This window comes from Pteronotus mesoamericanus, unplaced genomic scaffold, assembly GCF_021234165.1.
Source record: "Pteronotus mesoamericanus isolate MK-2021 breed Mesoamerican mustached bat unplaced genomic scaffold, CSHL_Meso_final contig_26, whole genome shotgun sequence".
NCBI lineage: Eukaryota > Metazoa > Chordata > Mammalia > Chiroptera > Mormoopidae > Pteronotus > Pteronotus mesoamericanus.
The window spans coordinates 6,621,036-6,627,771 of NW_026555109.1; positions in this window are offsets into that span (position 1 = coordinate 6,621,036).

The following is a 6,736-nucleotide window of genomic DNA, read 5'->3' on the forward strand; positions in this document are numbered from 1 at the left end:
CTCAGCGTTGGGACTTGTCATCCCTTGTCCCTTTCCTGCCTGTACTTCAACATTCTATTCTATGCCAGGGCACCTCTGCCTTGACTGTTCATGTACTTTAATGGAAGTGTAAACATTTATTCCGTCAAGTAAAAAATCTCATCTTGTGACAGTAATGCTGAAGTTGGATTCAAGGGAGTTGTTTACTGGTATTTCTATTGTTATGTGTCCATACTATATGTTCAATTGTTCATATATCTTCATTTAGCAGATAAGCTGTATATTAATACTTTCTTCTAACAAATGGGAGCTTTAATTCAGTTTTGAAATTATTTTAAGGTAATTAAAAAACTTCAAAAATGTTTTAATGCTATTAGTTTGGTCTAACTTCAGTAAAATGTTTTAATGCCATTAGTTTCGTCTTCCTACCTCATGGATTTGATGAAAAATATTTTCCTTTACACTTGAAGCTAGAATGTATTCTTGAAGTTTAGTTTCTCATCTTCAGAAGTAAACTGATTCATTTAAACTAACAGTTGGTGGAGAGGAAAAGATGGCGGAGGAGTGAAAGGGAGTCACGCTGACCTCCTCCCAAAACCAAACTGGAATTGCAACTAAATAATGGAGTAATCACCTGGAAAGCAGTGGAGCGATAGTGGGAGAGGAGCCTTGGTGCCGCGGACAGTGGATTCGACTCTCACATATCCCAACGGGTGAGAATTGCGGTGGAGGCTCGAGAGGGTGGGCTGGGTGCGCACGGGTACTGGCACCAAAGGGACATTGAAACGGCCAGTTAGCTCCCCCCGAGAAGAACGGGGTCTGAATCAAAAACAGGAACCCCTAAACTACAGCAGCTAAAGCCGAGAAAATACAGACAAAACGCAACCCCAAAAAGCTTAGGGGCGCTCTCTGCCAGAGACAGGGGGCTGGGGATGCAAAAAGACATTTAAAGGGCAAACGCAAAAGTTGCAGCGGCAGCCACGCTCCTTGATCGCTGGGTACAGGCGGCAGCAGGGTGGGCTGGTGCCTGGGAAAAGACTGGAGAGGAAAACTTTGTGAAGAGAACTGACACTGCGGCTGGTGGAGCCCGGGTGATAACGCACCTCCCACTCTGCAGCTACCATCTCGCTCAGGCATAAGGGAATCAATTAACCTGCCTTTTGTGCGCTCCTCACACAGCTTGTACGCCTGTGAGCTACGGGGCTGAGTGCAGACTGGCTGGGAGAGCCTTGAGGAGAGACTGGAGACGGAGGCATTGGGGAAAGAACGGGAGGAGGAACCGGGGAGTGCCGACTCCCTCCCCGTTCGGTAGTCTCCGTTGTGGGCTGGAAAGGCGCGACCCCAAAGAGGCAGAAGCGGGGCGCACATGAACCAGACTGCCTGCGATTGAAACGCAGTCCGCACAGGGCTTGGATCCCTAGCCGAAGGGGTCACAGAACTGCCCAGAGGCCCCTAAGGGGAGACTAGAAACGGAGGCACTGGGGAAAGAACGGGAGGAGGAACCGGGGAGTCCTGACTCCTTCTCCTTGCCGAAGTCTCCATTGCGCGGGAAGAGGCCACACCCCCAAAGAGCCAAAAGCCGAAAAGCAAACATAGAAACCCCCAAAACACCCAGAGCAGGCGCGCACACTTGCGCCGAGTGACTGGCGAGAGTTGGCGAGCGTGTGTGTGACCCACGCGGGCTGGCGAACGCTTGCACCTGCCGGCAAGGCCTCACACAGACTGGCACCCATACGGCCTGCGAGGGATTGCACAGAGGGGCAAGGGCAGGCGTAAATTGACCTACCCACCGCGATTGCGGAGCAGCCCACAAAATAAGTAGAGCTGCCCAAAGTCCCTGGAGGAGAGACCAGAAACAGGATTAACCAGAGAATCCTAGAGCTGATTTCCTCCCATTTCCGTAGTCCCCATTTGGCGAGGGCAAGCAACGCACCCAAAGAGCCAAAAGCGGGGAAAACACACAATAGAAGACCCTAAAGGGACCAGTGCCGCGAAGCTCGCGTGCCAGGGAGGCCAGATGAGCACGGGAGGTCGCAAATAAGCCCCCTGGTCTGGGGCAAACACATGCGAGCCCAGGCAGGTGGGGGACCCTGCCACGCTGGGAACGCGCTCAAGGAGCTCTCGTGAGAGCACAGAGAGATCCCAAAAAATAGCCCAGCCCTGACCGAAGGGGTCACAGAGCTGCTCCAAGCAGGAGTCAGACACAGGCATTAGACTCCTGAAAGGCTCAAACAAACAACCCAAGGCCCTATAGGGTCAACAACTGACAGCATCAGAGGCAAGCCCAGAAAGAAAAGGACAAAAATACGTAATAGACTCTCACAAAAATGGGAAGAAAAAGAAGTTCCCCCCAAATGAGTGGAAAAGGGGACTCCCCACAGAGAGAGCTAAATGAAATAGAGGCAAGGGAACTATCAGATATGGAATTTAAAACAATGGTTCTAAGGAAGCTCAATGAGCTCAGCCAGCTCAAAGAGAACTAGGAGAAACTGCAGAGAAACTATCAGGATCTTACAGCAAACTATATCAGCCTGGAAAAGGACATAGAAACTATCAAGAAGACACAAGAGGATATGAAGAATACCATTTCTGAATTGAAGAACACAGTAGAAGGAATCCAAAGCAGGCTGGATGAAGCTGAGGATCGAATCAGTGAGATGGAGGACAAGGTAGAAAAAAGCTCCCAGAAAGAACAAGAAATGGAAAAAAGGCTCAAAAAGAATGAAGAAGCATTTAGGGAAATGCAGGACAACATGAAACGCAATAATATCCCTATAATAGGGATACCAGAAGGAGAAGAAGAGGAGCAAGGAATAGAGAACCTCCTCGAAAAAGTAATGATGGAAAATTTCCCTAATTTGAGGAGAGAAAGGCTCTCATGGATCCAGGAGGCACAGAGGACCCCACTCAAGAAGGACCCAAGGAGGTCCACTCCAAGACACATCATCATTAAAATGGCAAATGTCAAAGACAAAGAGAGAATCCTGAAGGCAGCAAGGGAGAAGGAGAAAGTAACATACAAGGGGGCCCCAATACGCCTAGGAGCTGACTTCTCAACAGAAACACTCCAAGCCAGAAGGGAATGGCAACAAATATTCCAAGCCATGAAAAGCAAGGGCCTACAGCCAAGGTTGCTCTACCCAGCTAGGCTCTCCATTAAAATAGAAGGAGAAATACGGAGTTTCCCAGACAAAAGAAAGCTAAAAGAATACATCTCTACCAAACCAGCACTCCAAGATATGCTAAGGGGACTGGTTTAAGCAGATGAAGGAAAAGAATGAGACAGAGAGGAACACAAGTACAAAGAGAAAAGATGAGTAAGTTTCTACCAGTAATATCCCTCAATGTGAATGGACTAAATGCCCCAATCAAAAGACACAGGGGAGCTGAATGGATAAGAAAACATGACCCACACATATGCTGCCTACAAGAGACCCACCTCAGAGCAAAAGACCTACACAGATTGAAAGTAAAGGGATGGAAAATAATATTCCAAGCAAATGGACATGAGAAAAAGGCTGGCGTTGCCATACTTGTATCAGACAAAGTAGATTTCAAAGCAAAGGCCATAAAGAGAGACCCAGAGGGGCACTTTATCATACTTAAAGGAAGAATCTATCAAGAAGACATCAACATTGTAAACTTATATGCTCCCAATATAGGAGCCCCCAAGTTTATAAGGAAATTGTTGGATGACTTCAAAAAAGACATAGATAGCAACACACTGATAGTAGGGGATTTCAACACCCCACTGTCAAAAATGGACAGATCTTCCAAACAAAACATTAAGAAACATATCGTGGCGCTGAATGAAACACTGAATCAAAGAGACTTAACTGACATATATAGAATCTTACATCCCAAAGAAGAAAAATACACATTCTTTTCAAATGCTCATGGCAGTTTTTCAAAGATAGACCACATGATAGGACACAAAGCATGCCTCAGTAAATTCAGGAAAATTGAAATAATACCAAACTTTTTCTCAGACCACAAGGCCTTGAAACTCGAAATCAAACTCAAAGAGAAACTTCAAAAACTTGGAAACTCATGGAGACTGAACAGTACACTATTAAACAATGAATGGGTCAATAATGAGATAAGAGAAGAAATCAAAAAATTTCTGGAAACAAATGAAAATGAACAGACAACTGTCCAAAACCTATGGGACACAGCAAAGGCGGTCCTGAGAGGGAAGTTCATAGCAATACAGGCTTACCTTAAAAAGATAGAAACATTTCAAATAAAAGATCTAACACTACAACTTCAAGAACTGGAGAAACAACAACAAATAAATCCCAAAGCAAGTAGAAGGAAGGAAATAGTCAAGATTAGAACAGAACTGAATGACATAGAGACAAAAAGAACAATTCAGAGGATCAACCAATCCAGAAGCTGGTTCTTTGAAAAGATTCATAAAGTGGACAAACCTTTAAGCAGACTCATCAAGAAAAAAAGGGAGAGGACCCAAATTAATAATATCAGAAATGAAAGAGGAGAAATAACAACGGATACCACAGAAATACAAATGATTATCAGAAACTATTATGAACAATTATATGCCAAGAAATTTGAAAATCTCGATGAAATGGACAAATTTTTAGAAAAGTATAATCTTCCGATACTGAAGGAGGAAGAAACAGAAAGCTTGAACAGACCGATAACAGTTGTGGAAATTGAAGCAGTAATCAAGAAACTCCCAGCACACAAAAGCCCAGGGCCAGACGGTTTCCCAGGAGAATTTTACAAAACATTTAAGGAAGAGCTAACCCCTGTCCTTCTCAGACTATTCCAAAAAATCCAAGAGGAGGGAAGATTGCCAGACTCCTTCTATGAGGCCAGCATCACCCTGATCCCAAAACCAGATAAAGACCCTACAAAGAAAGAAAACTACAGGCCAATTTCGCTGATGAACATAGATGCTAAAATCCTCAACAAAATATTGGCAAACCGCATCCAGCAATACATTCAAAAGATTATCCATCACGATCAAGTGGGATTCATCCCAGGGATGCAGGGATGGTTCAATATACGCAAATCAGTAAACGTGATACACCACATAAATCAAAGAAAAGACAAAAACCATATGATCATCTCGATAGATGCAGAAAAAGCATTTGACAAATACAGCACCCATTTATGATCAAAACACTCAGCAAAATGGGAATAAGTGGGGCATTCCTCAACGTAATAAAGGCCATATATGAAAAACCTACAGCCAATATCATACTCAACGGGCAAAAACTGAAAGCTTTCCCACTAAGATCGGGAACACGCCAAGGATGTCCGCTCTCACCGCTTCTTTTCAACATCGTATTGGAAGTCCTAGCCACAGCGGTCAGACAAGAGAAAGAGATAAAAGGCATCCAAATAGGAAAGGAGGAAGTAAAACTATCATTGTTTGCAGATGACACGATAGTGTACATAGAGAACCCTGTAGACTCTACCAAAAAACTCCTCAACCTAATAAGTGAATTTGGCAAAACAGCAGGATACAAAGTCAACATTCAGAAATCAAAGGCATTTTTGTACACCAGCAATGCAATAGAAGAAGAAGAAATCAGGAAAAATATACCATTCGATATAGCACGAAAAAAGATATAGTACCTAGGGATAAATTTAACCAAAGACACAAAAGACCTGTATGCAGAAAACTATGCAACATTGAAAAAAGAAATTAAGGAAGACACAAATAAATGGAAGCATATACCGTGCACATGGATTGGAAGAATTAATATCCTTAAAATGTCCATACTACCAAAAGCAATTTATAGATTCAACGCAATCCCTATTAAGATACCAATAACGTATTTCACAGAAATAGAACAGACATTTCAAAAATTTATATGGAACCATAAACGACCTCGAATAGCCGCAGCAATTTTGAGAAAGAAACACAAAGTAGGAGGGATCACAATACCGGACATCAAACTCTACTACAAAGCCACTATACTCAAAACAATCTGGTACTGGCACAAGAACAGACCCATAGACCAGTGGATCAGAATAGAAAGCCCAGAAATAAGCCCAGGTCTCTATGGACATCTAATATTTGACAAAGGGGGCAGAAGCATAAAATGGGGCAATAACAGCCTCTTCAACAAATGGTGTTGGGAGAGCTGGATGGCTACATGCAAAAAATTGAAATTGGATCATCAGCTGACACCATACACAAAAATAAACTCAAGATGGATAAAAGACTTAAATATAAGTCACAACACCATCAAAGTCCTAGAGGAGAACATTGGCAGGAAACTCTCAGATATCCCACGCAGCAATTTTCTCACTGATATGTCTCCTATAGCAAGGGACATAAAGGAAAGAATAAACAAGTGGGACCTCATCCAAATAAGAAGCTTCTGCACGGCGAAAGAAAACATCAGCAAAATGAAAAGGGAGCCAACCATTTGGGAAAATATATTTGCTAATGATACATCAGATAGAGGTTTGAGCTCCAAGATATACAAAGAACTCACTCGACTTTACTCCAAGAAGACAAATGATCCAGTCAAAAAATGGGCAAAGGACCTGGGCAGATGCTTTTCTAAGGAGGAGATACAGAGGGCCCAGAGGCATTTGAAAGGATGCTCTGCATCACTAGCCATCAGAGAAATGCAGATCAAAACCACCATGAGGTACCACCTCACACCGGTCAGAATGGCCATCATAAACAGATCCACAAACAACAGGTGCTGGCGAGGCTGTGGATAAAAGGGAACTCTAGTCCACTGTTGGTGGGAATGCAGACTGGTGCAGC